We start from the raw sequence: 10,539 nt of genomic DNA, 5'->3' as shown, positions 1-10,539 counted from the left end.
CTAACACCTTGTTGAATCTATGCCACAAAGAATTAAGGCAGTGTAGGAGGCAAAAGGGGGTCCAACCTGTACTAGCAAGGTGTTACTCTGTGACAGAGACTCCTGCACCTGTGACACAGCTTGAACTGTTCCGCTCAGTGATCAGGAGGGTCACCCCGATCACAGAGGACCCTTCTCACTCTTTCCTGTTACTGCCATCAGGCTGACAGTAGTCCTGTCCTGGCCCGGAAAAACATCTGTAACCCCCTGGGTTATTTTGTTCAATAACGCCTAGGCTATTTTCTTGTTTTATTTGTGTAGCCATTGTTGGGAATAGAATGATTTTATGTGTTTTACTATAAGTTGTGTTTCACTATATAAGTTTTAGATGTGTGAACAATGAGAATACTGAGATGATTTCAGCTGATCTGAATGTGTTTGCTTTGCAGAAGTGGAGAAGTACAGGAGAGGAAGAGACATGAAGTCTGAGGAGCACATACCGCAATGCTTAGATAATTAGTTTCATATATGGTAAAAAGAATAGAAAGTGATGAACAGATAGTAAGGTACAGCACGTGTAGGGAGTTGTGTTGTTCTCTTGTCTTTCAAAACAGGAACCACGCCCCCACCGCCAGCGGGAAGGAGTCAGATTAACAGGAGGCAGGGGCGTGGTGTGGTGAAGGAGGAAGTGGAACTGCCAATGAGAAGAGGACAACGCCTTGCATGCACAATGACACTCTGTTACGCTCAAATATACTGGGTCAGGGAAAGGACAGGAGGTCAGACTTTGTGAACTGACACACCTTTGTTGTTCGTCAGGGACGTGAAGTTGAGACCCAGAGCTCTGTAATTTTATTCCTTTACTGCTTAATAAACTACATTAACTGAGACCGAATATCTTCTCCTATTGCTTCATTAAAGAACACGCCGGACTGAGCTCACACGTAGCACATTGGAGAGTAGGATGAGACTCTTAGTCCAACAATTTGGTGACCCGGACGTGATGAAGACGGAGAAGTGACGGAATAAAGACAACTATTCAGCGGAGGACGACAGTATCGTGACAACACTTGGCCGGCCTGAGAAAAAGGTAAGCAGACGCCTGTTTTATCAAAGTTCTGCAATTGGAAATGCTAAAAGATTGTGTTGTCATTTTACTACAGTCTCCTAGTCTAAAACGTAAAGGAATAAAATTAAAACAAAACACAAAAGTGAAATGCCCCGGGGCAGGGTGAAAGGCCCTGGAGCAAATCATAAATTTGACTCCTAAATACGAAACATAGTCAACACCTCGACAGGACAGGGTGAAAGGCCCTGGAGCAAATCATAAATTTGACTCCTAAATATGAAACATAGTCGGGTGTAAGGCCCTGGAGCAAATCATAAATTTGACTCCGAAATATGAAACATAGTCGGGTGAAAAGCCCTGAGATTAGGTTTTCCATCTAGTCTCTAAAAAAGAAAAAGACGAGTGTCCTGAGGTTGATAAGCTCGGGGGGGAACCCATAAGGTTGCTCCTTGGACAGCTGAGAATATAGTCTGAAGACACGGGTTGTCTGAGGTTGAAAGACCTTTGTGTAGATTGTTACAACACAAAAAAGAGGTTACAGAGTTCTGCGGGCAGGGGAGCGTTTTCCATGTGATCCCTAACACTGAATACTATCGCTCATGTTGAGACATCTATTCAGTGGTCCGCAGAACCACCCTGATATTGGGAGTGTAAATAAATAAGTCTTTTAAGGGGTTATTGTTTTGTGGGTGGCTTACCGACAACCAGCTATTTTTATGGGGCGTGAGAGTTGTGTAGAGTCTATTAGAGGTGACTCGAATTCCAACTCTTTTCGTGCCTGTGCGGTGGTCGCGTTCTGTGGGAAAAAAAAAAAAGGAAGTTGTGTAATTTCGCCTTATGATAGAAGCCATTTGCCGCCGAGCCATAGGCACCCCGCACCCTCCTAGGAGAGCGGTGTAGAAGCTTGGGTGTGTCGGCCTGCATTTGGTGGAACTTAAGCAGCGAAATCACAACGGTAGAAAGGGGAAAATAAGTCCGCGCGGACTGCGCTGCAGAGCGGTCACGTGGCGCTGAGTATTGTGTGTATTGTTGTAATTGTGTGAAGCTTTGTAACATTGTGACGAGTAGTACCCTCTGAGTAAAATAAGTAAGGACAGAGGAGGGACAGAGAGACATCATGGACGGTGAATTTGACAGGGACTATCGTGAGCAGGGTGGGTGTCCTCCCATCCTAGTAAAAACACAGTGCGGGGAGATTAGGAAACAGTTATTGTCAGGAGTAATAGATAAGCAGAGACAGGCTGTAGGAAAGGAGTTTGATGATTTATGGAAGGCATTACAGGGCCAAAATGAGCTTCCTGGCGATGAGGAGGCAGTAAATGTTAAAAAAGAAATTGCTGGCTGCAGAGGTAAAGGCGAGAGATGATTTGGTAGAACATACAAAAAAGGAGAATAAACCAAAACTCATAAAAAGACAATGGAAAAAACCAGAAGGAGGAGAAGGAACGTAAACGCGCCTTGCTCCATCAGATGGCAGTTACTGCCATGGCTTATTGGAAACACACTGATAAGACTCACAAAAAAACAAAACAGAGACAAACAAACTCCGCCAACTCCTGCGCCAGTTCCTGCGCTGGCACCACCAGAGCCCACCCATAATAGATTGTATCCCAAGCTACCTCAGACACCCCCAGCCCCATCTCCACCACCATACTTGGGGAGCAACAGGCAAATGCCTTTGCTGGTGATTAAGGAGGGAGTGATCAATGCAGATGTGGTGGATGAGGAGGAGTATGAGAAAGCTAAACAGGAAGTAACTAGGGAAATAAGACAGGGGTTAGCACATGTAGAGAGACTGACACAGGAAGTAGCAAACGTTTTGTCTAATGCACAGAGTGTGCATCAGGACCCCCTGAGGTCTTTCAATGGGGGCAAGGAACAGGAAGAGGAGGTGTGCAGCATAGATAGCAGAGGCAGCGGCAGGAGCATAAAACAGGGCCCTCTCTCCACCAGTACACCTAAAGTGGAGGCTGGAGGGGAAGAGTCAAGAGCACTAGCAGAAACAGTGTTCCAAATAAGGGGGAATAGAGAAGATTCAGGGAGGAACAGCAGCAGAAGGGAGAGAGAGAATAAGACGCAAGAACCAGGTCAGTATGATGCAGAAGAGGAAGCAGACAACGAGGGAGATCAGATATGGTCAGACACAGACTCAGGGGAAGAATATGAGGAGAGAGCAGTGAAGCTTACAGGATTAATAAAGTCATATACAATGCCATCAGAGAAAGACAGAGAAGGACAGTACAGAGTCAGCACAGGTTCAGCTGTTGAAACTCCAATTGGAAGATACATGTCGTAAAACCAACGATGCAAAAAAGCAGAGAAAAAATCAACCAATCAGATGGTTCAGCAGCCTCCGCCCTCCCCCATACATGCTCCAGATCTATTTCCGACCCCAGAGTGGGTTGATCCTCGCCCTCCCCATTGGAGTGGCTCGAGAGGAGGTACAGGAGGATTCAGAGGCAGGGGTGGGGGTTGTGGTGGCCCAAGAGGGGGTCAGGGCGGTAGAGGGTGTTTTATTTGTGGAGCCACCTTGAATCTCCCTGTGTCTAAACACCAAATATCATCCTCAGCAGTTGAACTAACTGGGTTCTCGGGACAACCACAAAATCTGCCGCTCACCAAACCACTCACTACCACCATACTCCAGGCTGAACAGACATTTTCACACAGATATGTTTCTTCTTTGTCATGCCCTGTGAATCTATTGGGGAGAGATGTGCTGCTGAAGTGTGGAGCTTCCATACTCTGCACCCAGATGGGCTGATAGTGACCTTCCCAAATGGCTACACTGTGAACTGCTCATTAACAACTGTGCATTCCTCCTCGCAAATGTTGTTATCAGCGGATACCTCCCCCATGGCTGAAGGACATTGGGCTGATATCTACTGGGGCCTTCTCGAGCCAGAAACCATGGAGACGCCTGGCATTAGCACTCTCTATCAGTCTTGGCGTCCCTGGGTTCAGTCATTAAATCCCTACACGCCTCCTCCCGATCCCCTCCATGTAACTCTTTATTATGACAGGAATGGCAACGAGCTGTATCAACAGGCATTTTATAATGAGATAAAAGGGAAAATGTAGGAGATAACATCCACCTGCATACTGGTGGGAAATGAGGGAGTGGCTGCAGCTGTTGAACTGACCTCAGAGCAATTGCAGTGGTATGAGGCGGCGGAGGAAGCCTCCCCTCACATATCCTTGGCAGTACATGCAAAACATCAAGCCAAAGACTTGGGCCCTATGTGTAAAAAACACTGTTCACAGATGGATGTTGTTTTAGACATCCAACGGAGGGACTCAAAGCAGCATATGCAGTGGTAAGACAGACAGAGACAGGGTTTGAGGAAGTGATTACAGAAAGTGTGACAGGAAAAGAATCATCTCAATTGGCTGAACTCCAAGCAATGATTGCAGCATTAGAATGGTCAGAAGGGAAAAGAGTGAACATCTACACAGACTATGTGTAGACTATGTATGTGTACCTATGTCGTAGGAGCGATCCATGTGGAAATGGCACAGTGGATCAGATCTGGCTTTTTAACAGCAGCAAAGACCCCCATTAAGCATGAGAAGGACATGAGGAGACTACGGGAGGCTCTGATGAAGCCGGCACAGGTAGCAGTGATTAAGTGCAAGGGTCATGACAAAACAGGGACAGTTGTCTCCAGAGGGAATGACGCAGCAGATGTGGCAGCCAAAAGAAAGGCAGGATACAGTCAGCAGTATGTAATGCTACAAACAGAGAGAACAGTGCATGACCTCCTGCCGCCCTGTGATGTAAATATGTTAATAGCAGAACAGCAGAAAGCCTCTCCAGAGGAGCTTACAGTCTGGAGAGAAAGAGGAGCAGTAAAGACAGAGGGTATGTGGGGGTCTACAGATGGGAGACCTGCACTGCCCCCAGGGCTGAGGAGATCAGTCCTTCAAGAAGCTCATGGTGTGACTCACTGTGGGAAAACGCAAATGGCGCGATATCTCACTCATTTGTGGCACCCGTTTTTGCCAGCAATGATTGAGAATCACGTCCAAGAATGTAAGATATGTACAGAATACAATGTTAGACCCACGGTGAAACCACATCAGGGGGAGATTTCCCCTCCCTAAACTCCCAGGTCAAGAGGTCATTATTGACTATACAGACATGATAGAAAGAGTGGGAGGATACAGGTGTCTTCTGGTGGCAGTGGATGCATACACTGGTTGGCCAGAAGCCATACCTGCCAAATCAGAGGATACAAAGACAGTAATCAAATTTCTGATAAATCAATATATCCCCAGGCACGGGTTCCCCAAACGAATCAGATCTGATAACGGGACTCACTTTAAAAACAAAGACCTACAGCAGGTAGAGAAGGCATTGGGGCCAAAACATACATTTGGCACAGTCTATCATCCACAGTCACAGGGCAGAGTGGAAAGAATGAATCAGTCTATTAAGGGAAAAATAGGCAAGATTTGTGCCCAGACTAAAATGACTTGGGTGGATGCACTACCCCTAGCTCTATTATTCGTCAGGAGCTCTGTTAATTCACTGACAGGTTTTACTCCATATGAGCTGAAAACAGGGCAACAGTTCCCGGGACCGGGAGCTGGGATTCAAACTACAGAAGAGGAAGAAAGTCCTCTAAAATATAAACCGTATTATGACCAACTAACAGCATTGGTGTCAGCTTTCTCCAAACAGGTGACAGCAGCTCAGGAGGGAGCAGAAGGAAAGGGGCACCCAACATCAGAGTGGGTCCTGCTCAAGGTGATTAAAAGAAAGTGGTCGGAGCATAGGTGGACTGGCCCCTACAAAGTCGTGGAACGGATGTCCCACGCCGTCAAACTCTAGGGAAAAGGTGACACATGGTATCACTGGAGTCAGTGTGCAGTGGCAGAGACACCTGCCCGAACACTGGAAGACATAAGAGACAATAAAAAAAAACAACAACAACTCACTCACACCTACATTTACTCTTAGTTCAGCATAAGTGCGGTAAAGATATCCTGTGATCAATGTGAAGGTTAGAAGCTCCTCTGAAGCAACACTTTGCCCAGAGTACGATTGAATATAGCAGGCCAGGATATACTGAAAGTTTGCTTGCCACATTTTTATATTTACACTCCATATTTACCTTTACTTTTTACATTTACATTCATTTATGCATTATAGAGGAAATGATGAGATTGTTGGGAGTAGAGCAACGCCACCATAAGTGGTGTTGGCTGGGAGGCTTTGTACTGACCTGTGTTATTGTTTTACCTTTTTTTATATTTTGAGTCTTCCCCCAGAGACAAAGCCACAGAGCAACCACGAAACCGAACCAAAAGAAGCACGGGAACAGGCAGACCTTCCGACAGCTGCATAGATAAGTATGGTGGCATCACATTGAACTATACGAGGGGAACAGCCATGGGATTTAAATTTGACCTGTGTTCTGTGATAAACTGTGGAGATAAAACCCTCCATTTATCCCTGCCATCTACCTGGACCGGCACGTGCGCACTGGTCCTACTGGCAGTGCCTCTGGTCCTCTTAGGGCTGAGGGACTCCCAGGCCGGTTCTAGCAGAAAGAAAAGAGACACGTTTGACATTGGCTCTGACTCCACCAAGTATATAGACGCCATAGGCGTTCCTCGTGGGGTTCCAGATCAATATAAACTGCGGGTTTTGAAAACATACCCATACTAGCTGCACTGTTTCCCATCACCCCTAACAAGAATGCTGACAGAATTAATTATGTTCATTACAATGTTCTCAGATTGGCTAACAGCACCAGAGATGCAGTTGGGGGACTCTCGGAGCAGTTGGCAGCCACCTCCCTAATGACAATCCAGAACCGAATTACCTTAGATATGCTTTTGGCGGAGAAAGGGGGTGTCTGCTCTATGTTCCAGGGTCTCTGCTGCACTGTCATCCCAAATAACACAGCTCCAGATGGGTCAGTCACTAAAGCACTGGAAGGGCTACGTACACTGTCTGAAGAGATGCATGAGCATTCAGGTATCGATAACCCTATAGGCGGAGTGTTCAAACAATGGTTTGGTAAGTGGAAGAATCTAGTGGTATCGGTATTTTTGTCTCTGGTGGGAATGCTCGGGGTGTTAGCATTGTGTGGCTGTTGTTGCATCCCATGCATCAGGTCTCTCTGTGAAAGGATCATAGTGTCAGCAGTGGAGAGAAAACATCCACAACCCCCACCGTATCAGATGACTCAAATGGAGACGGCCACCCTATTGGGGGGAACCGCCGACAGATTCAGATTCAGATTCAGAAGAAGACAAAGTATGAGTGGTCTCATGTGTATGAGACCAAAAGGGGGAGTTATAACATTTTGTTTCAAAAGAAACAAAAAGTGCAGTAATCACAAGACCTAAAAAGGGGGACCTGGATACATTGGGACTGAAAAAAAAAGTGGCCTCAGTCCTATGAGGCCAAAAGGGGGACTGTTGGGAATAGAATGATTTTATGTGTTTTACTATAAGTTGTGTTTCACTATATAAGTTTTAGATGTGTGAACAATGAGAATACTGAGATGATTTCAGCTGATCTGAATGTGTTTGCTTTGCAGAAGTGGAGAAGTACAGGAGAGGAAGAGACATGAAGTCTAAGGAGCACATACCGCAATGCTTAGATAATTAGTTTCATATATGGTAAAAAGAATAGAAAGTGATGAACAGATAGTAAGGTACAGCACGTGTAGGGAGTTGTGTTGTTCTCTTGTCTTTCAAAACAGGAACCACGCCCCCACCGCCAGCGGGAAGGAGTCAGATTAACAGGAGGCAGGGGCGTGGTGTGGTGAAGGAGGAAGTGGAACTGCCAATGAGAAGAGGACAACGCCTTGCGTGCACAATGACACTCTGTTACGCTCAAATATACTGGGTCAGGGAAAGGACAGGAGGTCAGACTTTGTGAACTGACACACCTTTGTTGTTCGTCAGGGACGTGAAGTTGAGACCCAGAGCTCTGTAATTTTATTCCTTTACTGCTTAATAAACTACATTAACTGAGACCGAATATCTTCTCCTATTGCTTCATTAAAGAACACGCCGGACTGAACTCACACATAGCACATTGGAGAGTAGGATGAGACTCTTAGTCCAACACCATATAATGGGTAATGTGTTTAAATGTCTATTTCCGTTTGAGTAATGCCATTTACTATTGACAGTGAATGCACCGCAAGAAGTTTGTTTGCAAGGTGGAGAGGCATACAAGTGTTAAAACCTAACGTGATAATTTGCATCTTATAGCCTACTGCGATTTTTTCTTTTTTTTGAGTCAGGGCTCTGGTTCAATAGGCAACATCAAGTTCCTTGGTTTCTGATTGGTTAGGGTCGGGATAATACCGTCAGAGGTTGGAAAGGCTGTGTGAGAGCGGTTTACTTTGCCTTTGGCTGCTTTGCCGTCCTTCGGGTATAGGACAGAAAACAGCTACCGATTTTCAGCTCATCTGCACGATGGTATTGTTTCCACAAACGTTAATAAGAGTCATATTGATATTACAAGTCACAGTGAGTTACTGCCGCTGTCATTGTGAGTTAAATGCAGTGCGTTAAGACTGTCAGAGTTAAGTGTGAGCCTGCAGCTAATGTTAACATAATAGCCACACTAACCTCGAAATAGCACGTGTCGGCTTTGGTCCGCTTTGGACTTCATTAGCTTTGACTCTAACCGCTACGCTCTCATCAAGCCCACGTGTGTCAGTGTTGGAATTAATTAGCTTTGAGGCTAACAGCCATGCTTTCATTATGTAAGTGCTTGTGGACTTTTGACTTTATTAGCTTTGGTGCTAGCCGTCCGCTAGCGCTCCAGTGGATATCAGCCCGACATTGCCGGAGAGGAAACCAGACAGCGCGCAGGGTGACCAGGTAAACCCCAGCTGCACCTCTAGCACCGAGGTAGGAGAAACCTTTTTTTCATAAACTGAGGACTGCTGTGCGGAGCCGCTTCTTCACTGGATTAAGGACCGCCGTTAATTGAGTGAGGAGCCGCTCTACAGAGGATTAAGCACAGAGGTAAACTGGACCTCGGGAGGGTGAGTAGCCGCTTAATTCACGGGTCACATTTGTCGGCCGTTGTGCCGGATTAACTGGTAGCTGGATTAAGAGTAAGGTAAAGCTGCAGTGGTGGAGGCTGCAGTTTCAGGACCGCAGTTTTAGGACCGTTTAATTTTCATCACAGCGCCACCTACCAAGCGGAGGCTACAATTACCTGAAGTTTATATTTATTATTTTGTTGTACCCAAAAACTACTTCTACTACTTTATATTAAAAGATTATAATCAATGTTGGGCAGTAGCGTGTAATTTGCTTACTTTTTTTTAGTAACGGAGTAATGTAAAGCGTTATAATTTCAAAAATAGGAGAAATTAATTGGTAATAGTAATTAGAGTATAGTTACAAGCCCAGGTTGCTGGTCCTCTCTGCTCCTCTCACCCACACTTAAACACCCGTCCTAGGCTACACAGTGTCGGGACGCTCCGCTGTCCTGCTGGAGTTTGTTCTGTGTTTGTCATCATTATTATTATTATTATTATTATTATTATTATTATTATTATTATTATTATTATTAATTTTATTAATTTTATTTATGTATTTATTTTTTTGAGGAAATGGAGTAACTAGTAATGTAACTAATTACTTTTGTAATAAAGTAAACAGAATTGCTTTTAAAAGGAGTAAAAAGTGATTTAATTAATTTTAACTAGTAACTTGCCCAACACTGGTTAATAATTTAGTTTAATATGTTATAATAATATATAATAATAATTAAAGCCTCAGTATGTAAAAATGGTGCGTAACAGTGACATCAGTGGTCAAATTCTAGATTGCAGCACTCACTCGCTCACCCCTCCCCTCGGGTAAGTGACGGTGGCCTCGTAGGACAAAAGGCCTTGTGCAGACAACAGAGTATCTAGCAACGAGGTGAATATTTATTTAGGAATCTAAACCGTGTTACGATATGTTATAGCTTACCAGTGAGATATAGGTTATCTGTGAGATATATGTTAAGATTGTTTTATTTCTAATTGTTTTGGTAACATGAGCAAACATTAGCACAGTAATGCTAAAATAACACGTTTTATGTGGCAGTCACGGCACAGTGCGGCAAATATAGGTTGGTATGACTATAATATATGTATTTCCAGAGTGTTCTTCCACAGGACACAGGGAGAGGAGGAAAAGGAAGAGGGAGAGGGAGAGGAGGAAGACCAGGGAGAGGAAGGGGGCGAGGGGGTAGAGGCGGTGCAGGAACGGCCAGGCAAGGAGGTAACGTTAGTGTCTCGGCTACCCAGAGGGAAGAGGAGGAGGAGAGGGTGGCAGCCTTCGCAGCAGCGTGAGAGGAATCAATAGATAAGGGTTGTAGGCTAGACTAAATATTTAGCTGTAGCTCTGGGATAACGTTAGCCAAGGCTAGGATAATGTTAGCATGTAAACGTAGCCGTCACTCGAACTTAGACGAAAGGGAAAAGTAGTTGCAAACATGAAGCCAAAATGATTTTAAA

The 10,539-nt window shown here is 45.0% G+C and overlaps 1 long non-coding RNA gene across 1 annotated transcript; it reads left to right on the top strand.

The window, feature by feature from the left end:
- The first annotated feature begins 308 nt into the window (after positions 1-308).
- LOC144464627 (uncharacterized) lies at positions 309-8,043 on the top strand. The gene is made up of 2 exons (XR_013492300.1): positions 309-1,069; positions 5,719-8,043. It is a non-coding gene; the product is annotated as an uncharacterized LOC144464627 (long non-coding RNA).
- The last annotated feature ends 2,496 nt before the right edge of the window (positions 8,044-10,539 follow it).

Source organism: Epinephelus lanceolatus, chromosome 11, assembly GCF_041903045.1.
Source record: "Epinephelus lanceolatus isolate andai-2023 chromosome 11, ASM4190304v1, whole genome shotgun sequence".
NCBI lineage: Eukaryota > Metazoa > Chordata > Actinopteri > Perciformes > Serranidae > Epinephelus > Epinephelus lanceolatus.
The sequence above is the reverse complement of the archived record's forward strand: the minus strand, read 5'-3'. Positions and strand labels throughout refer to the sequence as shown.